Genomic DNA, 24,628 nt, shown 5'->3' on the forward strand with positions numbered 1-24,628 from the left:
ACTACTAGCCCTACTTTTAATGAAAATACCTAAACTACCCCACAAACCCTAACACCTACACTCACTCACACACCTATCACCCTCAGCACACATGAACAAAACACACGCACCCACTCACTGCAACAAAAAAGAAAGAAGAAAAGGGAGAAAAAAAAGACACGGGAGGCAGAGGCAGGGGAAGAACAGAAGAGAGGGAAAGGAACGGAGAAGTGGGAGATGCGTCGCGGATAGTGGATCTCGCCGCCGTTGCCGCTGCATCATCTAGAGATCAGAAGAGAGGGAGATAGAGTGCGGCCCAGAGAGAGAGATGGAGTGGCCACCATCGCTGTAGAGAAGCCGCACCGCCACCGTCGCATCCTCGCCACCAGCTTCGTCGGATCTTGTTGTCGAACCCGTCCTTGCCACCACCGTTGGAATTGCAAACAGGAGAGAGAGAAGAAGATGCGAGCCATGGCCGAAGGGGAGGCGGCACCGTGTCTGGTAGCTGCCGTCGCGTCGCCGCCGTCGTCCTCACCACACCATCGTCGTTCTCATCATGGAGTCAATCGCCGTCACTTATGGTGGAGTAAGATAGAGAGAAAGCACGGGAGCAGAGGAGAGAGAGGGGAGACCTGCACCAGCCACCGCCGCTGTTGCTGAACCCTAGTGCTTCACGTCGCCTCTGCCGTCCGAAACCTCGCTACCGTCGCCGGGAAACCCTACCGATAAGGATTTTAAAGTTTTGGTTTCTGTTCTTTTGGACTTCGGGAAGTTTTTTAACACCGCGTGGTTGATACAATCGCCGTTACTGGGGTTTAGCTCGCGACCATCACTTGGGATTATTGTCGGAGCTATTGCTGAGTCGATTCAGAATCGCAGCTGCTTTGTTTTGTGATTTCAACAAGTAATTATGTTTCGAATAGCCTCGCGTTAGTATTCTGTCATGTTTGGTTAATGAATTTGAGTTTTAGTACCGTGGAGTCGAGTCCTAATTATTATATGTTGCGATTAGAGTCCTTGTAGTTGCTGAGAAAGTAGTTTGGAGCGGAGGTTGTGACAACCGCAGTTGGGGGCCGAGAGAAAACGAGTTGTAGTGCGTTTTAGAGTTTTCGAGTTTTGACAATCGAGGTTGGGGCTTTTCTAAAATCTCAATTTTATAATTTATAATTGTTATAAATGAATATCGATGTGAGAAATATACTTTTTAGTGATTGTACAAGTCTTATGTATTGTCTGGCTATTTTGGATGAATATGATTATATGTTTGATTGGATTATTGTTTGGTTTTGATAAATGGATTGTTGCTGAACTGTTTTCTTAAAGTTTTGGAAATGAGTTTAATCAATTGATAATAAATTGATCTTGAGACGGTTTCCTTGAGATATGAAAATGAGGTGAATGGTGGATTTAGCTTGCTTTTGAACTGATTTTGGGTTTTGGACCGTTGAAAAGGATTGTGGAATGGTTTGGTTGGGACCCGAAAAGGGTGACAAAGTCCAAGTTTTAGGAGAGGTTCTGCCAAAATTGCTATAAAAATCTTAGACGTTGCTTGAAAGGTTATTTAGAAATGCTTGGATTTGAGAAATTGTATTATTTGATTTATTAAGAAAATAATTATGTTTTCGAGTTTAATTTAATTAAGAAATCTATATGTCTTGAGTTCAATTTATTTAGAAAGGAATTACTTTACCTTTTTGAACCACTGAAGAAAAGTATTACGTTCTAATATTGATTTTAAATATAAAAAGGGCTTAGGCTTTTAGTTAGACTTAAGGATTTCATTCAGAGGAGCTTTTAGTGATTTTAAAGGAAATTGGACTTTTGATTGAATAATTGCGTTTGTGACATTTCGGAAGAAGTCAGAGAATTGGTTTTAAGAAGGAACCTGAAAGTGGTTTTGATTTAAATGGGTTGGCTCCGTTTCAAGTGAATTGGTTTTGGATTGGGTTGGGACTTGTGGCCTTATATGATTCGGTTTTTGTAATAAATTCTGTTCCTATTTACTTAAACCAAGAATCTATGATTTTAAGAGTTTCAATAATTTTTTAAGAAATTGAAATAGGTTGTCCTTCCCTAAAGTCTTGAGACTCTGTTGAGAAATTTCTATTACCAAATTCTATTTTAGGATGATTGATTTTTGGATCCTTCAAAAGAGATTTTTAATTTGGCCTAGTTGCTGAATCGTTTGGAAGTTTTAGAAGGATATTGTGGAAATGTGGCTTGTTTTGAAAGAGGAAATTTCTTTTGAGAAAGATGGCTTATAAGCTAGAAGTGATTTGAGAAAGGTGGATTTTTGAAGTTAAGACTGGGATGAATTGAAATTTGATTTCAAAGAAAAGTGATTTGAGAAAAATGATTTATGGCATGAATGATGATTTTATGAGTTTTATGATGGTGGATGGTGGAAGTGCTATTATGTTATGAGCCAGAATCGCTGTATATGATAATGAATTATGGCTGATTGTGGAATATGTTATGAGCCGGAATGGCTGTATATGATAATGAATTATGGATGATTGTGGAATATGTTATGAGCCGGATGGCTAAGTATGAATATAGATGATTATTGAGTTGATAAAGTGATTGTTGCACTTCCAATTATCTGATATACGAGTTTTCCTGGGTAAAAGCAGTGGCTAGCCACCACGTGCTCCAGGTTGAGACTTGATACTCTGCTGACCCTATGTCGTAAGTGTGGCCGGACACTGTAAAAGTTTCGGAAGAGCTCGCCCCCGTAGATAAAAACCAGTGTGGGTGTTGTGTGATTATGATTATGATTGTGAATAACTTGAGTTGGGGACGCACGACAGAGGGATGGTCCAATGGTTAGCTACCAGGACTTGTCGGGTTGGCTTTATAACTGACAGATGAGACTCATCAGCCACTAGGATAGGCATTCATCATATGCATCTATGTGACATTGTTTGGGTGTGAATATTGTACTTGGTTTGTCTATGTGATTAATTGTGTTTAACTGTTAATTGTTCTACTTGATGTAACTGCTTGTTTGTGCTTGAGCTCTCTTACTTGTGTTTGTAACTGAAACTCTATTGGATTGTGATGGATTGGTTGTGATTGAATTGTTTGGGCCTAGGGCCGTGACTGATTATGAGATGGGCCGAAGGTCGTGTTTGGTTTGTGTTTTTTGCTCAGAAAAGTATGAAAAACTAAACTGATTCAGCATAGACTTAATGAACTTATGTTTGGAACAGCTTGGTCATTCATACTGTCTAGGAAAGACTTTTCGAAAGGCTTTCAGATTTTTGAAGAAACAACAGTTTCCTCTTTCAGAAAAGATTTCAGATTTTTAATGGTAAATCATCGGGTTTTGAAAGTATGCATAAGGCGGTTATGAATCACTATAACTGTTTTATTTTCACGTATCTTGTTATAATAATTCTCAAAAAACCCTCTACTAAGAACCCTTTCGAGGACGATGTTCTCACTCCCCTGCAGGTCTTTCCTCTTTTCAGGTTATAGACGACGAGGTTCGGAAGGGCTTATTTCTTTCTGTTTAGACGATATTTTGGATTATTTTAGTATTTATGTTTCCCTCGCCTTTAATTTTGCAAGTTCTGTAAGAGGGATAGGATTTTGATATGAAATACTTGTAAACTAATAATAAATATTTATAAATATTCTTTGTGAATATTGAAAGTTGTATTGTATGTATAGTTGTATGTTACCTATCAAAAAGTATTTTGGAGCGGTAATACGGTTTAACGTTTTAATAGGCTCATATTTTAGTATTAAATATTATAAGATTCATTGTAATACCCGAGCTATCAGAGTGGCGCAGCCGGAAGCATGACATTTTGATAGTTAGGGAGTTACATAAGGCATGCGAGTATTTTTCTTATTCAATCGATTGAAGCCATCAAAGCAATATGAGTTTTCACAATTCAATCGATTGGTTGTGTTACCCAATCAAAACATGACTCGGTGCATAAGACGGCTTGGTTTTGTTGAATAATTTGGCATCAATCTTTGGCTTTCTAATTCCGCTTCCGGGAGTGAAAGGTAATTTTTTCTGTGTCCCCATTGTAAGACCCCGAATTTTGAAAAATTATTAAATAAATTATTTATGATCTATTATATTTATTTAAGAATATATTTTTAGAGATTTTTATATATAAGCCGAGTAAATTCTTATTTATCATTTAAAGTTCTTATAGTTGAAAAATAATGAATATTTTATAAGCCTTAATTTTAAATATTTAGATTTTTAATCTTATTTTATAAATAAAGAAGAATTAATTTACTTATCTCTGATTTTTATTAAAATAGTATTTAACTAAATATAATTTACCAATTTGGTAATTAAAAAGTATTTTAAGGATGAATACTTTAAATTTAATTTGATTCTTAATTATTATTCTATCTTTTATTTATTTTATAAAATCACACTACTATCCTCATTTTTAATAAAAATACCTAACTAACCCACACCACCCCAAAGCCTAACACTACTACCCTCACTCACTCAACCTCACTCACGGTCACAAACTCAAACAAACTGAACACAACCTACCCAGCAGCTGAAACAAAAAGAAGAAAAGAAAAGAAAGAAGGAAAGAGAAAGAGAGAAGAAGGGGGGATTCGAGAGAGAGAAGGAGAGCGTTGGGGAAGGGAAAGTCATCGCGCCACCACCGCGCCGCTCAGGACTGCCGCCTCGCCACAACCGCCGTCGCGTCGCCGTTTGTGCCAGCGCTGAGGAGACCACGCGGGGAAGAGAGACGCGCGAAGGAGGAGGCCGCGGGTTGCCGGTTTGTCCACAAGCCGCCTCCAGAACCGCAAAGAGAAGGAGAAGCTCACACCGCCGTAACCTGTCGCCGCCGTTCGTCCTCGCTGCCACCAGCTGCGCCGTCGGGAAGAGGAGATGCGTGAAAGAGGGAAGGTCGATTCTGACACCACCGCCGCACCGCGCTCCATGTCGACGCCGCCACTATTCCGCCACGAGAGAAGGATATGCGAGGGAGGAAACAGAACCGTGTGGGAGCTCAGCCATGGAGAGAAGAGACGCACATCGGATCTGTCGCCGCCGGTCTACAAAGCTAACCCGTCGCCAAACCACGTCGCCGTCTGTGAAGCTGTCTCCATCGCTGCTGCCAAAGGTCGCCATCGGAGCCGCCAGTCCATGGTGCACGAAAGTTACTTCACCCTATGTAATTCCGCACAACTAACCAGCAAGTGCATTGGATCATCCAAGTAATACCTTACGTGAGTAAGGATCGATCCCACAGAGATTGTTGGTATGAAGCAAGCTATGGTCATCTTGTAAATCTCAGTTAGGCGAAAAATAAATGGTTATGGAGTTTTCGAATAATAATAATAAATAAACAAAAAATAAAGATAAAAATACTTTATGTAAATCATTGGTGAGAATTTCAGATAAGTGTATGGAGATACTTTGTCCCTGTTGGATATCTACTTTCCTACTGCCTTCCATCAAACCTTCTTAATCCTTTCCATGGCAAGCTGTATGTAGGGCATCACCATTGTCAATGGCTACATCCCATCCTCTCAGTGAAAATGGTCCAAATGCTCTGTCACAGCACGGCTAATCATCTGTCGGTTCTCGATCATGTCGGAATAAAATCCATTGATTCTTTTGCGTTTGTCATCACGCCCAACAATCGCGAGTTTGAAGCTCGTCACAGTCATTCAATCCCTGAATCCTACTGGGAATACCACATACAAGGTTTACACTTTCTGGATTCTCATGAATGCCGCCATCAATTCTAGCTTATACCACGAAGATTCTGATCAAGGAATCCAAGAGATATGCGCTCGTTCTAAGGTAGAATGGAAGTGGTTGTCAGTCACACGTTCATAGGTGAGAATGATGATGAGTGTCACGGATCATCACTTTCATCATGGTGAAGTGCAACAAATATCTTAGAACAGGAATAAACTGAATTGAATAGAAAATAGTAGTAATTGTATTGAAACTCGAGGTACAGCAGAGCTCCACACCCATAATCTATGGTGTGTAGAAACTCCACCGTTGAAAATACATAATTGATGGTCCAAGCACGGCCGAATGGCCATCCCCCCTGAACGTGATCAAAGGATCATAAGGTAATCTGAAAATAATCCAAATATGTCTAATACAATAGTAAAATATCCTATTTATACTAGACTAGCTACTAGGGTTTACAGAAATAAGTAATTGATGCAGAAATCTACTTCCGGGGCCCACTTGGTGTGTGCTTGGGCTGAGCTTGAGTTTTACACATACAGAGGCTTCTTTTGGAGTTGAACACCAAGTTGTAACGTGTTTTTGGCGTTCAACTCTGGTTCGTGACGTGTTTCTGGCGTTTGACTCCAGAATGCAGCATAGAACTGGCGTTGAGTGCCAGTTTGTGTCATCTAATCTAGAATAAAGTATAAACTATTATATATTGCTGGAAAGTGCTGGATGTCTACTTTCCAACGCCATTGAGAGAGATCCCTTTGAATTTCTATAGCTCTAGAAAATCCATTTTGAGTGTAGGGAGGTCAGATTCCAACAGCATCAGCAGTCCTTTGTCAGCCTTCTTATCAGAGTTTTGCTCATGTCCCTCAATTTCAGCCAGAAAATACCTGAAATCACAGAAAAATACACAAACTCATAGTAAAGTCCAGAAATGTGAATTTAGCATAAAAACTAATGAAAACATCCCTAAAAGTAGCTAGATCCTACTAAAAACTACCTAAAAACAATGTCAAAAAGCGTATAAATTATCCGCTCATCACAACACCAAACTTAAATTGTTGCTTGTCCCCAAGCAACTGAAAATCAAATAGGATAAAAAGATGAGAATATACTATAAATCCCAAAATATCAATGAATATTAGTTCTAATTAGATGAGCGGGACTTGTAGCTTTTTGCTTCTGAACAGTTTTGGCATCCCACTTTCTCCTTTGAAGTTTAGAATGATTGGCATCTATAGGAACTCAGAATTTTGGATAGTGTGATTGATTCTCCTCGTTAAGTATGTTGATTCTTGAACACATCTACTTTTATGAGTCTTGGCCGTGGCCCTAAGCACTTTGTTTTCCAGTATTACCACCAGATACATAAATGCCACAGACACATAACTGGGTGAACCTTTTCAGATTGTGACTTAGCTTTGCTAAAGTCCACAGTTAGAGGTGTCCAGAGCTCTTAAACACACTCTTTTTGCTTTGGATCATGACTTTAACCACTCAGTCTCAAGCTTTTCACTTTGACCTGCATGCTACAAGCACATGGTTAAGGACAGCTTGATTTAGCCGCTTAGGCCTGGATTTATTTCCTTGGGCCCTCCTATCCATTGATGCTCAAAGACTTGGATCCTTTTTACCCTTGCCTTTTGGTTTTAAGGGCTATTGACTTTTTCTGCTTGATTTTTCTTTCTATTTCTATATTATTTTTTTCGTCACTCTTTTTTTTCGCAAGCTTTTGCTATTCACTGCTTTTTCTTGCTTCAAGAATTAAATTTATGATTTTTTAGATTATCAATAATATTTCTCTTTGTTCATCATTCTTTCAAGAGCCAATAATTTTAACATTCATAAATAATAAGATAAAAAATATGCATTGTTCAAGCATTCATTCAGAAAACAAAAGTATTGTCACCACATCAATATAATTAAACTAATTTCAAGGATAAATTCGAAACTCATGTACTTCTTGTTCTTTTGAATTAGGAACATTTTTCATTTAAGAGAGGTGAAGGATTCATGGAATTATTCATAGCCTTAAGACATAGTTACTACATACTAATGATCATGAAGTAGAGACACAAAACATAAACAAACATATATCATAAAAACCAAAAAAAACAATAGAGAAATAAGAACAAGGAATGAGTCCACCTTAGTGATGGTGGCGCTTTCTTCTTGAAGAACCAATGATGTCCTTGAGCTCTTCTATGTCTCTTCCTTGCCTTTGTTGCTCCTCCCTCATTGCTCTTTGATCTTTTCTAATTTAATAGAGAATGATGGAGTGCTCTTGATGTTCCACCCTTAATTGATCCATATTGTAACTCAAATCTTCTAGAGAAGTGTTGAGTTGTTCCCAATATTTATTGGGAGGAAAGTGCATCCCTTGAGGCATCTCCGGGATTTATTGGTGATGAGCTTCCTCATGCGTCTTTTAGGATCCATGAGTGGGCTCTCTTGTTTGCTCCATCCTCTTCTTAGTGATGGTCTTATCCTCCTTAATGGGGATGTCTCCTTCTATGATAACTCTAACTGAGTAACATAGATGGCAAATAAAATAAGGAAAAGCTAGCCTTGCCATGGTGGAGGAATTTTTGGCTATTTTGTAGAATTCAAGGGGGATGACTTCATGAACTTCTACTTCCTCTCCATTCATGATGCTATGAATCATGATAGCCTGATCTACAGTAACTTCAGATCGGTTGCTAGTGGGGATGATGGAGCGTTGGATGAACTCCAACTATCCTCTAGCCACAGGCTTGAGGTCCAGTCTTCTTAATTGAACCGGCTTGCCTTTGGAGTCTATTTTCCATTGAGCCCCTTCCACACATATGTCCATAAGGACTTGGTCCAACCTTTGATCAAAGTTGACCCTTCTAGTGTAGGGGCGTACATCTCCTTGCATCATGGGCAAGTTGAATGCCAACCTCACAGTTTTCAGACTGAAATCTAAGTATTTCCCCCGAACCATTGTAAGATAATTCTTTGGATTCGGGTTTACACTTTGATCATGGTTCCTAGTGATCCATGCATTGGCATAGAACTCTTGAACCATTAAGATTTTGACTTGTTGAATAGGGTTGGTCAGAACTTCCCAACCTTTTCTTTGGATCTCATGTCAGATCTCCGGGTACTCATTTTTCTTGAGTTTGAAAGGCACCTCGGGGATCACCTTCTTCTTAGCCACAACTTTATAGAAGTGGACTTGATGGGCTTTGGAAATGAATCTCTCCATCTCCCATGACTCGGAGGTGGAAGATTTTGTCTTCCTTTTCCATTTTCTAGAGGTTTCTCCGGCCTTAGGTGCCATCAATGGTTATGGAAAAACAAAAAAGTTATGCTTTTACCACACCAAACTTAGAATATTGCTCATTCTCGAGCAAAAGAAGAAAGAATAGATGAATAAGAATAAGAAGATATGGAGGAGAGGAAGAGAGGGTTGTGTTTCGGGCAACGAGAAGAAGAGAAGGTTGTTGATGGTGTTTCTGCGGAAAAACGAATTTCCAACACACATATCCAACCGGCAAGTGTACCGGGTCGCATCAAGTAGTAATAACTCACTTAGAGTGAGGTCGATCCCACAGGGATTGATGGATCAAGCAATTTTAGTGGGTGATTAGTTTAGTCAAGCTAACATTGAAGTGAATTTGGATGAAGTGTAGCCAACAGAAAGTAAATAGCAAGGAAAATTAAAGTGCAGGAAGTAAAATTGCAAGTAACTTAAAGAACAAGAAAGTAAAATAGCTGAAACTTAAATTGCAAGAATTGTAAATTGCATCAAATGTAAAGGGGGCTGGGGTGCTGGAAATTAAATGAAAGCAGTAGTCCAAGCTTAGAACAATTGCAGGGAGATTAAAGTGCTTGAAAGTAAATTAGAAGTAATAGAAACAGAAAGGTAAAATGCAGATGAAATAAAAGCAGCAGATGTAAACAGCAAGGCAAAATTTCTTGAAGGAGCAAACAGAAATTAAGTTCAGCTTAAGTGCAGAATAAAATTGAAAATCTCAATCATAGAGACTAGAAAACAAGTCTAGATCTCAATTCCTTCCTTGATCAAAGTAGAAGACAACTTGCAGAAGAGAAGAAAGATGAAAGCAGTAAAAGAAACTTCAGATCCAATTTCTCAATTTCCTCAATTATGCAGAAGAACACAAATGAATTTCAGATGGAGAATTGAAACAGAATTCCTTCAATTCTTGATCCAAAATTTAAGCAGAAAGGAAAATTAAAAGAGAGAGCTATCTACTACTCCCTAATGGAGCCAACCTCCTCCTAATTGAGCTCCTATTAGAGCCAACCTCTTTTCTAAAATGAGAATGATGCCCTTTATATAGGCTTCTTTTACAAAATGAAAATAAAATGAAATTGAAATTAAAAACAAATTCACAAAAATGAAATTCCTAATCTAGCTTCTCTGTGTGCCTTTGAGTCATGTTGAGTGGGCTTTGCTTGCTTTGGATTTGAGGGAGAATGGGTCTTGGATGGCCTTGATTCAATTTGGTGAGGAATTGAATTAAATTGAATTTTGGTTGATTTTGGCCCATATGTTGCTCCCAGGAGGCTGCCCTGCCCTTGTGGAGGGCAGAGCAGGAAAGCCTTGTGTAAGGATCCAACTAGCGTGCCAAATTTTGGGAGGGGCATCAGGATGTTGCCCTGCCCTTGTGGAGGGCAGGGCAATGTTTCCATGATGCACCAAGCCTTGCCTCCCTGCCCGTGCTGTGATGCGCCAAGGATGTGCGCACAAGCTCCTGGCCGTGCCAAATTGTGCGTGCCATGCACCAAGGAATGTTGCTCTGCCCTCCTTGTGGGCAGCGCTTTCCTTGTTCTTGGGTGAAGTCCCAAGTTCAAATCTTGGTGGAGGAAGTTGCTGCAATTTTTCCTTGGTTTCCTTGGCACCTAATTCACGCATAAGGCTCGGCTTCCTTGGAGGTCTTGTGTTCGAACCTTGGTGAAAGCACTTGAGGAGAAATTTTTCCTTGATTTTCCATGAAGAGAGCATGACATTGCCCTGCTCTCTAAGAGGGCAGAGCAGAAAATTGAGCGCTACTTTGCTTTGGAGTGAGGCTCCAGCTTCAAGCCTTGGTGAAAGCACTTTGGTTTATTTTCGCTTATTTTTTGCCCTTAAAGATGCCTTTCACTCATGCCTCAATTGTACGCCAAATATGGATTTCTATATATCGTTGGAAAGCTCTGAATGTCAGCTTTCCAACGCAACTGGAATCACATCAATTGGACATCTGTAGCTCAAGTTATAGCTCTTTGAAGTAGGCATGGTCATGCTATGAGCGGCCAGATTTTAACTTAGCGAAAATTTGCTCCAACCTCACTTTTTTTATCATGATTCTGCCCTGCCCTTGGCAAGAGCAGGGCAGTGTGCGCGCTGGTTGCTTTCTTCTTTAATTTGGTCATGGGCCACGCTTTTAAAAGCGTGGCCTAAGGCTCCAAAGTGTGCCCCAACTTCAAAGTGTGCTCGAAAGCTCTTTTTTCCTCTTTTTTTGTGCTTCTTTGCTTCTTTTTCTTCTTATTTCCTACAAGATTTATAAAATTAAAAGATCAAGGAAATCTTCCAATTAAGCACAAAAGAATGCAATATTTAAGCACTAATCATCAATTTCTTGTATGAAAAAGCATAGAAAAATAGGTATATGATGACTTGTCATCAGTTGTGTCATGTGAAAATGAAGAAGAATGGAGGGGTTTATATAGTGGAGGGAGAGGGGTTAAGGTTCGGCTATATTAGGTGGGTTGGGTGGGAAAAAGGATTTTGAATTTTGAAGGTAGGTGGGGTTTATGGGGAAGAGTGGATGGATGTGAGTGGTGAAGAAGTGATGGAGAAGAGAGATTGAGGTAATTGGTGAAGGGTTTCTTTTTTGGGGAAGAGTGTTATTGGATTGTGTGAAGAGGAGAGAAGGTGAGTTGAGGTAGGTGGGGATCCTGTGGGGTCCACAGATCCTGAGATGATCCTATGGGGTCCACAGATCCTGAGGTGCCAAGGATTATCATCCTTGCACCAATGAGGCATGTAAAATGCCCTCTGCATGCAATCCTGGTGTTCAACGCCAAATTGATGCTTGTTTCTGGCGTTGAACGCCAGCTTCATGCTTGTTTTGGGCGTTCAATGCCCATTTGCAACATGTTTCTGGCGTTGAACACCGGTTCCATACTTGTTTCTGGCGTTCAGTGCCAGCTCTCCTCAGGGTGTATTTCTGGCATTTAAACACCAGGATGCTGCTTGTTTCTGGCGTTCAACACCAGATCCATGCTCTGTTCTGGCATTGAACGCCAGCCAGATGCTTCTTACTGGCGTTTAAACGCTAGTAAGCCCTTCCTCCAGGGTGTGCTTTCTCTTCTGCTATTTTTTATTCTGTTTTTAATTTTAGTATTTATTTTGTGCCTCCACATGATCATGAACCTAATAAAACAAAAAGGAAAAATAAAATAAAAATAATATTAGATAAATAAAAATTGGGTTGCCTCCCAATAAACACTTCTTTAATGTCAATAGCTTGACAGTGGGCTCTCATGGAGCCTCACAGGTGATCAGGTCAATGTTGTAAACTCCTAACACTAAACTGAGAGTTTGGATGTGGGGATTCAACACCAAACTTAGAGTTTGGCTGTGGCCTCCCAACACCAAACTTAGAGTTTGATTGTGGGGGCTCTATTTGACTCTGTACTGAGAGAAGCTTTTCATGCTTCCTCTCCATGGTTGCAGAGGAGTATCCTTGGGTTTTAAACACAAGGTAGTCCACATTCAATTGAAGGACTAATTCTCCTCTGTTAACATCTATCACAGCTCCTGATGTGGCTAGGAAAGGTCTTCCAAGGATGATGCATTCATCCTCCTACTTCCTAGTGTCTAAGATTATGAAATCAGCAGGGATGTAAAGGCCTTCAATCTTTACTAGCACATCCTCTACTAATCCATAAGCTTGTCTTACTGACTTGTCTACCATTTGTAATGAGAATATGGCAGGCTATACCTCAATGATCTCCAGCTTCTCCATTACAGAGATTGGCATAAGATTTATGCCCGACCCTAGGTCACACAGAGCCTTTTAAAAGGTCATGGTGCCTATGGTACAGGGTATTAAGAATTTTCCAGGATCTTGTCTCTTTTGAGGTAAGGTTTGCTGAACCCATGTATCTAGTTCACTAATGAGCAAGGGAGGTTCACCTTCCCAAGTCTCATTATCAAACAATTTGGCATTCAGCTTCATGATGGCTCCTAGATATTGAGCAACTTGCTCTCCAGTTACATTTTCATCCCCATCGGGGGAAGAATAGTCTTCAGAGCTCATGAATGGTAGAAGGAGGTTTAATGAGATCTCTATGGTCTCTATATGACCTTCAGATCCCTTTGGGTCCTCAATAAGGAGCTCCTTCTTTCTTGAGAGACGTCCCATGAGGTCTTCCTCATTGGGATTCATGTCCTCTCCTTCCTCTCTAGGTTCGGCCATGTTGATTATGTCAATGGCCTTGCACTCTCTTTTTGGATTCTCTTCAGTATTGCTTGGGAGAGTACTAGGAGAAGTTTCAGTGACTTTCTTACTCAGCTGGCCCACTTGTGCCTCCAAATTTCTGATGGAGGACCTTATTTCACTCATGAAACTTAAAGTGGCCTTAGACAGATCAAAGACTAAGTTTGCTAAATTAGAGGTGCTCTACTCAGAATTTTCTGTCTATTACTGAGAAGATGGTGGATAAGGCTTGCTATTGCTGAGCCTATTTCTTCCACCATTATTAAAGCCTTGTTGAGGCTTTTGTTGATCCTTCCATGAGAAATTTGGATGATTTCTTCATGATGAATTATAGGTGTTTCCATAAGGTTCACCTATATAATTTACCTCTGCTATTGCAGGGTTCTCAAGATCATAAGCTTCTTCTTCAGAAGATGCCTCTTTAGTACTGCTAGATGCATTTTGCTATCCATTCAGACTTTAAGAAATCATGTTGACTTGCTGAGTCAACATTTTGTTCTGAGCCAATATGGCATTCAGAGCATCAATTTCAAGAACTCCCTTCCTTTGAGGCGTCCCATTATTCACAAAATTCCTCTCAGAAGTGTACATGAACTGGTTATTTGCAACCATGTCAATGAGTTCTTGAGCTTTTGCAGGAGTTTTCTTTAGGTGAATGGATCCACCTGCAGAATGGTCCAGTGACATCTTAGAGAACTTAGATAGACCATAATAGAATATATCCAAAATGGTCCACTCTGAAAGCATGTCAGAAGGACACCTTTTGGTCATTTGTTTGTATCTTTCCCAAGCTTCATAGAGGGATTCACCATCTTTTTGTTTGAAGGTCTGAACATCCACTCTAAGCTTGCTCAGCTTTTGAGGAGGAAAGAACTTAGCCAACAAGGTCGTGACCAGCTTATCCCAAGAGTCCAGGCTATCCTTAGGTTGAGAGTCCAACCATGTTCTAGCCTTGTCTCTTACAGCAAAAGGGAAAAACATGAGCCTGTAGACTTCAGGATCTACTCCATTAGTCTTAACAGTCTCACAGATCTGCAAGAATTCAGTTAAAAACTAATAGGGATCTCCTGATGAAAGTCCATGAAACTTGCAGTTCTCTTGCATTAGTGCAACTAGTTGAGGTTTTCAGCTCAAAATTGTTTGCTCCAATGGCAGGGATTGAGATGCGTCTTCCATCAAATTTGGAAGTAGGTGTAGTATAATCACCAAGCATCCTCCTTGCATTATTATTTTCGGCTGCCATCTCCTCTTCCTTTTCAAAAATTTCTATAAGGTTGTCTCTGGATTGTTGTAATTTAGCTTCTCTTAGTTTCCTCTTCAGAGTCCTTTCAGGTTCAGGATCTGCTTCAACAAGAATATTCTTGTCCTTGCTCCTGCTCATATGAAAAAGAAGGGAACAGAAAATAATAATAGGGATCCTCTTTACCACAGTAGAGAGATTCCTCTATGTTAGTAGAAGAAAAAGGGAATAGAAGAAGGGAAAGGTAAGAATCCAAACACAAGGGTGAAGATAGGTTCAGATTCTTGAGATGAAGAGAAGTGTTAGTAAATAAATAAATAAATAGAAGAAGATGAAAGGGAGGAGTTTTCAAAAATTAATTTTGAAAAATAAGTTAGTGATTTTCGAAAATTAAAGGAAGAAATAAAATTAGAATTAAAATTTGAAACAATTAATTAATAAAAAAAGAATTTTAAAAAGGGGTGAGGAATTTTCGAAAATTAGAGAAGGGAAAGTAGTTAGGTGGTTTTGAAAAAGATAAGAAACGAACAAAAAGTCAATTAGTTAGTTGAAAAAGATTTGAAAATCAATTTTGAAAAGATAAGGATATAAGAAGTTAGAAGGGATATTTTGAAATCAAATTTTTAAAAAAGATATGTTTTAAAAAGATATGATAAAAAGCTATGATTAAAAAGATATGGTTGAAAAAGATTTAATTTTTAAAATTAAAATTAATTGCTTGACCAACAAGAAACTAAAAGATATGATTCTAGAATTTAAAGATTGAACATTTCTTAACAAGAAGGTAACAAACTTCAAATTTTTTAATCAATCACATTGAAGTTTTTGAAAATCATGAAAAAATTTTCGAAAAATAGTAAGAAAAATGAAAAAGATTTGATTTTTGAAAATTTTTTGAAAAGATAAGATTTTTAAATTTGAAAATTTGACTTGACTTATGAGAAATAGCTATATTTTAAAAAAATTTTGACTAAGTCAACTTAAATTTTCGAAATTTATGAGAGAAAAAAGGAAAAGATATTTTTTTATTTTTGAATTTTGAATGATGAGAGGGAAAAACATAAAAATGACCCAAAACATGAAAATTTTTGGATCAAAACCAATGATGCATGCAAGAACACTATGAATGTCAAGATGAATACCAAGAACACTTTGAAGATCATGATGAACATTAAGAACATATTTTTGAAAAAAATTTTATGCAAAAAAAAAACATGCAAGACACTAAACTTAGAAATTTTTAATGTCTAGACACTATGAATGCAAAAATGCATATGAAAAACAACAAAAGACACAAAACAAGAAAATATCAAGATCAAACAAGAAGACTTATCAAGAACAACTTGAAGATCATGAAGAACACCATGCATGAATTTTCGAAAAATGCAACACTTTTAAAACATGCAATTGACACCAAACTTAAAAATTGACTCAAGACTCGAACAAGAAACACAAAATATTTTTGATTTTATGATTTTCTATTTTTTTGGATTTTTCGAAAATTAATCTTCAGAAAAAAAAAACAAAGAAAAAAATTTTTAAAATATTTTTGAAAAATTTTTTGAAAAGAAAATTACCTAATCTGAGCAACAAGATGAACCGTCAGTTGTCCAAACTCGAACAATCCCCGACAACGGCGCCAAAAACTTGGTGCACGAAAATTACTTCACACTATGTAATTCCGCACAACTAACCAGCAAGTGCACTGGGTCTTCCAAGTAATACTTTACGTGAGTAAGGGTCGATCCCACAAAGATTGTTGGTATGAAGCAAGCTATGGTCATCTTGTAAATCTCAGTTAGGCAGATAATAAATGGTTATGGAGTTTTTGAATAATAATACTAAATAAACAGAAAATAAAGATAGAAATACTTATGTAAATCATTGGTGAGAATTTCAGATAAGTGTATGCAGATGCTTTGTCCCTGTTGGATCTCTGCTTTCCTACTGCCTTCCTTCAAACCTTCTTACTCCTTTCCACGGCAAGCTGTATGTAGGACATCACCGTTGTCAATGGATACATCCCATCCTCTCAGTGAAAGTAGTCCAAATGCTCTGTCACAGCACGGCTAATCATCTGTCGGTTCTCGATCATGTCGGAATAGAATCCATTGATTCTTTTGCGTTTGTCATCACGCCCAACAATCGTGAGTTTGAAGCTCGTCACAGTCATTCAATCCCTGAATCCTACTCGGAATATCATAGACAAGGTTTTGACTTTCCGGATTCTCGTGAATGCCGCCATCAATTCTAGCTTATACCACGAAGACTCTGATCAAGGAATCCAAGAGATATGTGCTCGTTCTAAGGTAGAACGGAAGTGGTTGTCAGTCACGCATTCATAGGTGAGAATGATGATGAGTGTCACGGATCATCACTTTCATCATGGTGAAGTGCAACGAATATCTTAGAACAGGAATAAACTGAATTGAATAGAAAATAGTAGTAATTGTATTGAAACTCGAGGTATAGCAGAGCTCCACAGCCTTAATCTATGGTGTGTAGAAACTCCACCGTTGAAAATACATAAGTGGTGGTCCATGCATGGCCGAATGGCCAGCCCCCCCTGAACGTGATCAAAGGATCATAAGGTAATCCGAAAATAATCCAAAGATGTCCAATACAATTGTAAAATATCCTATTTATACTAGACTAGCTACTAGGGTTTACAGAAATAAGTAATTGATGCAGAAATCTACTTCTGGGGCCCACTTGGTGTGTGCTTGGGCTGAGCTTGAGCTTTACACGTGCAGAGGCTTCTTTTGCAGTTGAACGCCAAGTTGTAATGTATTTTTGGCGTTCAACTCTGGTTCGTGACGTATTTCTGGCGTTTGACTCCATAATGCAGCATGGAACTGGCGTTGAGCGCCAGTTTGCGTCATCTAATTTCGAATAAAGTATGGACTATTATATATTTCTGGAAAGCTCTGGATTCTACTTTCCAACGCCGTTGAGAGCGTGCCTTTTGAAGTTTTGTAGCTCCAGAAAATCTATTTCGAGTGCAGGGAGGTCAGATTCCAACAGCATCAGCAGTCCTTTGTTAGCCTTCTTATTAGAGTTTTGCTCATGTCCCTCAATTTCAACCAGAGAATACCTGAAATCACAGAAAAATACAAAAACTCATAGTAAAGTCTAGAAATATGAATTTAGCATAAAAACTAATGAAAACATCTCTAAAAGTAGCTAGATCCTACTAAAAACTATCTAAAAATAATGTCAAAAAGCGTATAAATTATCTGCTCATCACTCCACTTCTGTCATTCTTCATTTTACAGTGAGTTACCCACGCCTTGAAGCTCTTTCTGTAATCATTCTAACTATCTGTGGTTAAGGATTCTGATGTATAGATGTCGTAGGGTTAATTTTATGAGTTTGCATGTCAAAAATTAAGGTTGTTGCTGAGCCACTGAAGCTCCTAGCCGCTGTCGAAGCTGCTGCCGGTTAAGTTTGGGGTGGCTGGCGTGTCGTTCCTTTATTCCAGTAAGTGTTTATATCTCGGAATCCTTGCCTTTGGTTTTCTGTTATGTGATTTGAGATTTCCATGATATTGATGTTTTAGGAGTTAACAACTGTTGCGAAAGTGTGCAGGCTATGAATTAAAGCTGCCGTTGGTCTCGAGACAAGATGAAAGGAATTTGTTAATGTGTTTGGGTTATGGATTCACTTATTGAGGTAGGGGTCTTTTCAAATAACTTAATTTTATGATTTGGAGTTGTTATAAATGGATATTAATGTGATAAATGTAGTTTTGGTGATTGTATAAGCCTTATGTATTGTTGGGCTGTTTTGTGATGAATGTATTTGTGGTTGGATTGGATTGTTGTTTGATTTGGTTATATGGTTGGTTGCTGAAATATTTCATTACAATTTTGGAAAACGAGTTGGTTCATTGAAAATGGATTGAGTTTGGATTTGATCTCTTGAATTATAAGAAGGATATGAATTTTCAAAATTAGTCTGATTTTAAACTGATTTGGTTATGAACCCGTGGAAGGGATTGTATACTGGTTTGGTTGGAACCCGAAACGGGTGGCAAAGTCTATATTTTAGGGGAGGTGCTGCAAAAAATTTATAAAATTCAAGATTTTGTTTTCAAACATAATTTAGAAAATGATTGGATTCGATAGGTTCTATTGTTTGGTTTTTGATTTATTAAGAAACAGGTGATTCAAGTTTAATCTTTTAAGGAAAGCTTATGTTTTAAGTTTGATTTAAACACGAGGGGACCTATGTTTTGCAGTTTGGTCAAAGAAGTACCCTTGGAGGATTTTTAGCAGATTTTAAAGAAAATTGAACTTTGATTACTTAATTTCGCATTGCTTTTGAAGTATTCTTTAAATTTTAATTAAACAAATCCGAGCCTTTGGGAAAGTTTTCAATTTAAGAATGAAAAGAAATTGGGTTTTTGGACTTAAATAATGTTGGTTTTGAAATTGGTTCGGAACTTTTGGCCTACATGCCTTGGTTTTGGTCTTAAGTCTCCATTTTAAATGATTTCAATTTGAGTAATTATGATTCCGAGGATTTTTAAAGAGTTTAAGAAGTGAGGCAGGTTATTCTTCCCTAAAGTCTTGTGTCTTCTCAAAGAAAGTTCCGTTTTTAGGTGATGATTGAAAGTCTCTTGGAAGTTTTGTAAAATGTATATTAAGCGACTAAGATTTGAAAAGGAATTGATTTTGAGGAAAGTTGAATTATGAGTTTGAAGAGATTTGAGAAATAAAAGGTGACTTATGGCTTGAATAATGATTGGTTTGATATGAATTGTTAATGAAATGCGGAAATGATGATCGATGAATGATTATAAATAAACATATGTGGCTTCCGCACGTTTATCTGAGATACGAGTTCCCTGGGTAAAGAACCGTGGCTTGCCACCACATGTTCCAGGTTGGATCTTGATACTCTGTTGACCTTACGTCGTAAGGGTGACCGGGCACGTATAAATTCTCGGGTATGGATAGCCCTCAGTGAGTAATTTGAATGATGTATGAATGTAAAATCTATGCACAGACTCCTGGGGATGCGCGATGGGGGACAGTCTAAGGACAATTCAGACTTGTCGGGTTGGTTGGATAACCGATAGATGAGCCTCATCAGCCATAGAACAGGCATGCATCATATACATTTGTATGCTTTGTTTGGGTTTGAACTTGTTTGGGTTTGCCTAATTGCTAAACTATTCTTAACTGCTACTTAAACTATTTGCTGTAACTGCTACCTACTTGTGCTTTTCTTGTCTGTCTTGCCTGTGTTTATCCTGACGTGCTACATTTGAGAATGAACTTTGATGCTGAATTAATTATTGTGTTGTTGATTACGTGGTTGGTTTCTAATTGATATTTTCTTTTAAGAAAGGAAAGGTTTCGGATTTTTGAAAGATTAAACATTGTTTCTTTGAAAAGGTTTTGAACGTTTACTTATTGGTTTTTAAAAGATTCATAAGGCAATGATAATCACTGAGCTTGAAAATAGTTTTCTTATTAAATATCTTCTTATGACAACTTTGAAACTTCGTGGTGAGACCGTGTGGTTAGGTTCTCACCCCCTACAGCTTTACCTTTTTAGAAACCAGAAGAAGAAGCATTAAGAGGAGTTATACTGCGTTTGGTTTATATGTTATTGAATTAATTAGATTATTTTCTTCCCTTGTCTTTATTATTACAATTTTGTAAGAGGGATAGGAATTGTATGTTTTATATATATTATATTATAAGATATTATGTAAGAAGTCTTGTATTTGAATCTATGTGTTTGTTTTTTTTTTAAGATAAAGTTTTTGTTTCTAATTTTCAAAGAAATCAGTGTTACGATGTTGAGTCACAGGCTCCTATTTTAATATTAAGTATATAAAGTAGTCGTATTACTTCTTGCTATCAGAGTTGCGCAATCGGAAGCGTGACTTTCTGGTAGTGAGGGTGTTACATTATGGTATCAGAGCGGTCCTTCCTGTAGAGCCTGAGGAATAGACCGACTATGCTTCAATTGCATACTCTGAGCATTTGTCATGTAGTAGGTCTCGTTTAGATAACGAGAATTAGAGCTTTATGCACATGACAGTCTATTGATTAACGCCATTAGTCTTGCATTGCATAATTTCTGGTATTATGTTTGGCCGGCTTAACACTAATGGATTATGTACATGGAAACACCAATGGGTTAACATAGACAATATGTGAGTCATAGGTAACGTGAGTTGTGAGTTTTGGGAACGTTAGAAACTATTTCTCGAAGTTACTCGGTTCGGTGTATTGAACTCTGTGTATGTCATGTGACTTGTTCTCCCATAAGTTTACCTTGGAATCTATAATTGTTATTTCTTTTGGGAAGTAAATTGATGTTTCCTCAATCTTATTCTTTTGTTCATATGCTGCCTCGTTTGATTTTAATCGCATATGTCTGCTTAACGTCCTTGGGGTGTTTGTCTTTCTTTGTTTGAACTCTTTTCTTGATCCATGTATAATTTGGTACAACTTTGAACTTATTTTGATGCAGTGTATTCCTTTAAGCTCATATTTCGAATTTTGTTTTTGTTATTTTAAAGGCGTGATTTAATTTTTCTTACTTGACTATTCTTGAAACCTTTATAAATGTTTTTGATTTGATATGATCTTCTCCATATAAAGCTTTTAAAAAAATTTCTTTTATGCCATTTAAAAAACTATTTACCCCCAATAACTCACCAGTTCTTTTACTGGTTTATAAAAATAGACTTATTTTAAAACATATGTATGCAATTTGATTTTTTTAACAACTATATTATAATTTTTATGAATATTTTTCTTGATTATGTATTCAGATACTCTCCAAAGGAAGATTTTTGTCTCTTTCTAGTTGATTTTCGTTTAATAAACTTTACCTGATCTATTTTTAATTCAAATTTGGCTTAGCATAACACGTTAATTAAGCATTCTTTGCTATTTTGAAAATGTTGGGTTCATATCTTCCCTTTCAAGAACGGACCAATTCCTTTTTGAGCCTTTCACTTCTATGGATGTCATATTTGACTCTGTATTTAATTACTCTATTACTTTTGTGAACGTCACCATTAGTCTTAATTTTCCTTCTCTTATGAATCTCACACTCATCCGACTCAACTTGACTTTGTTTCTATCTAATGCACCGTTTACCCTCTTAATTGTCTTTCTTTAGCCAAATGTTCTTTCTTGAGAATTTTCTATTGATTGATTGTCTTTCCTTGTGTGTTTTGTATTCCTTTGGATCAATTGAAAACTTGTTTGATATTCCAAGCCTAGTGAAATTTTGTTTGAATTCCCTTGATTTAAAGATCCTTTCTTCCATGGGCTGATTACCTTTTAAGCGCATCGTAATTTTCTTAAATGATTTTTGCAAGGTGGTTATTCCAAGTATACTTTCAAAATTTTGTTTTCAACCATTTTTGAAGTTTTGAATTCTTTTAAAAAAAAATTTTAAAATTTAAGTTTTGAATCAACCTTTTAAGTTGCTAAGCTCCTTTCTTGAAATGAGTTAGTTTTCTTCTTAGCATATCTTAATATTATTGAACATCCTTATAAAGCTGTTATTTCAAGTATATTATTGGAATTTTGTTTTAAACCTTTTAAAACAAGTTTTGATTTATTCTTATGCAAAGTTGTCCTTGACTTTGCATTCCTTTACTTGAGCAGTGCCTCTCTCTAATGTGATTTGAACTTGTTTTGGTGCGATATAACCGTCGATTGAAGTTTTAATAAAATCGCTTTCAATTCAGCCTACACTCCTTTACCTTATATTCTGAAAATTTCTATATGTGATTTATGTAACACCCTACTACACAGTGTTTTATGCTTAAGTCATAGAACAGAGGTAGTGTGGTATTACAGACCTTTAATAGTAAGGATATACATATAATACTGAAAGAAATAATATACTAGGAGCCTTGAAACAGAGCGGGTAAACAAAAATCGCAAAATAAAAAGCGCAACGCTCAAGGAATAGGATTACTTGCGTGCTAAGAAACCTAATAGGAACATGATAAAACAATAAACGAAGGGATAAAGAAAAGCCAAGGAACAACATAACTAGCCTCTGACTCAGCCTGCGAAGCTAAGGCTGGCCGGAGGATACATATATACATATAAACATACATAAGTGTCCCCAAAATATACCAAAATACCAAAGTAAACTCCTATCTCTCCCTCAACCTCTAAGAGGAGCAGCATACATAAGTTACTTGGAGAGTAAGCTACACATATACATACATATATACAAATAGAAACCAAAATATACCCAAGGACTACTTCGCTTTCCAGAATCCAGACGCCTAGCGAGGAGCCTCTCGACCTGCATCTGAGAAACAACAATACAATATGGAATGAGAACCGGAGGTTCTCAGCATGGTAAAAGTGCCACGCGTATAAGAAATACGGTCCTGAGAATGCCATAGGCAATCCTAGAACTCCGTTATTCAATTAACCAACTTAAGTACTAAACAGAAGCCATAAACAGGGGTAGGTATTCTAAATCTGCCTAACTTACTCAAGTTCAAGCTTAACCTAACATCAAACCATTTCCTCCGTTTTCTCCATCCTTTCATCATTCAGAATGTAACAGAAACAAGCAACCAAACAAGTTCACGCACAAGTAATGATCAAATAGTACAAATAACAAGTATAACAAATAGCAGGTAATATATATCAATTAGGCATACCCAAAAAAATGCATAGCAATCAATACAAACAAATGCATATGATGCATGCCTGTCCTATGGCTGATGGGGCCCATCTGTCGGTTATCCAGCCAACCCGACAAGTCCGAAAACCTTAGACTGTCCCCCGTCGCGCATCCCCAAGAGTCTATGCATAGAGTTCACATTCAATCATCATATAATCACTCAATGGGGGCTATCCATACCCGGGAATTTATACGTGCCCGGTCACCCTTACGACGTAGGGTCAACAGAGTATCGAGATTCAACCTGGAACACGTGGTGGCGAGCCACGGCTCTTACCCAGGGAACTCGTATCTCAGATAGCATTATTCATAAGCCATTTCATAGTCATAATCATTATTTAATCATTCATCAAGCCATGGCATATTAACTCCTTTTATTAACAACCTCCCTTTCACATTTTTCATCGTCATTCCCTTATAATTCAACTTGATTACCCTTTCCGGGTCCTGACCAAACTTTTTATCAAACTCTTCTCATCCTTCTTAATATCGAATAATCTTAAAATCAACCCAACTCTAACATTAAATCAATCACATCACACGAGGATTGAACTTTAACTTCTCGAACTCATGACTATCACTAAGACATCCTCGACACTCTATTTTCTTTTCTATTTTTAATATAGCAAATGAACTCGGAATTGCACAAACTTTATGTCCAGGCGTTCATATTGAAATAAGCTTTCTAACAAACTAAATATCATAATTTTCTGATTTTTCTAGCCTCAGGAATAAAGGAAAAACCGTGACTGCTCTGCAGTGCATAAAACCAGAAAAACAGCAGCAGCATGTGATATTCAAAATTCAATATAAAATCCAAGTTAAATCCAATGACTTTGAAAATTAATGTAGTTAAAATTTACTCATCCAGGTTTCTTTCTCAATTGGTTCTGAGTCAATACCATTTTTAATGAAAAAGTTACATTACCTGGAAGTTAAGTAAAAATGAGACAAAATCTGTTTTAAAAACCAACAAGCTTAGTACCTTTCAATTGGAATAACTTTTATTACAAAACTCCAATTAAGCTAAATTTTGATTTGAGAACCCCTAGCTCATATAAAAACAAGTGTGTCTTTGTTGCAACCCAATTCTATTTAATTCTAAGAGTTACAAGCATTGGAAGTTGATGCATAGCTTGCTGAAATCTGTTTCTTTTTAGTTTTGACCACCAATATTCAAAAATTCACAGCTCCCAATCCTCAACTCTTAAAATTCTGAAATTTTAGAGAACTAAAGAAAGTTAATCAAATTTTATAACAAAATTGGTTTCGCTCCAAGACTCAACTCGTAAAAGTCGCAGCAAGACAAACAAGTTGCTGCCTGTTTGATCTTTTCTGCTGCTGGACAGATTTAACAACCTAACTTTAAAAATTTGCCATAAATTGTATATTTAACAAAAAAGTCCCAAAATTTCCAGTTTAGTTCCTTATATTCCCAAGTTTAGCCCAAACTTGGTCTCATGCAATTCCGATCATTACATAATTAGTTACAGCATATACAATACCACCACAACACAACTCTACATCCTTATTAACAAACACCAATTCTAA

General features: G+C 37.4%; 1 non-coding gene across 1 annotated transcript; it reads left to right on the plus strand.

The window, feature by feature from the left end:
* The first annotated feature begins 13,890 nt into the window (after positions 1-13,890).
* On the plus strand, positions 13,891-13,998 carry LOC112712757 (small nucleolar RNA R71). The gene has a single exon (XR_003157898.1). It is a non-coding gene; the product is annotated as a small nucleolar RNA R71 (small nucleolar RNA).
* Positions 13,999-24,628: the final 10,630 nt, after the last annotated feature.

This window comes from Arachis hypogaea, chromosome 1 (genome assembly GCF_003086295.3).
Source record: "Arachis hypogaea cultivar Tifrunner chromosome 1, arahy.Tifrunner.gnm2.J5K5, whole genome shotgun sequence".
Classification (NCBI taxonomy): domain Eukaryota; kingdom Viridiplantae; phylum Streptophyta; class Magnoliopsida; order Fabales; family Fabaceae; genus Arachis; species Arachis hypogaea.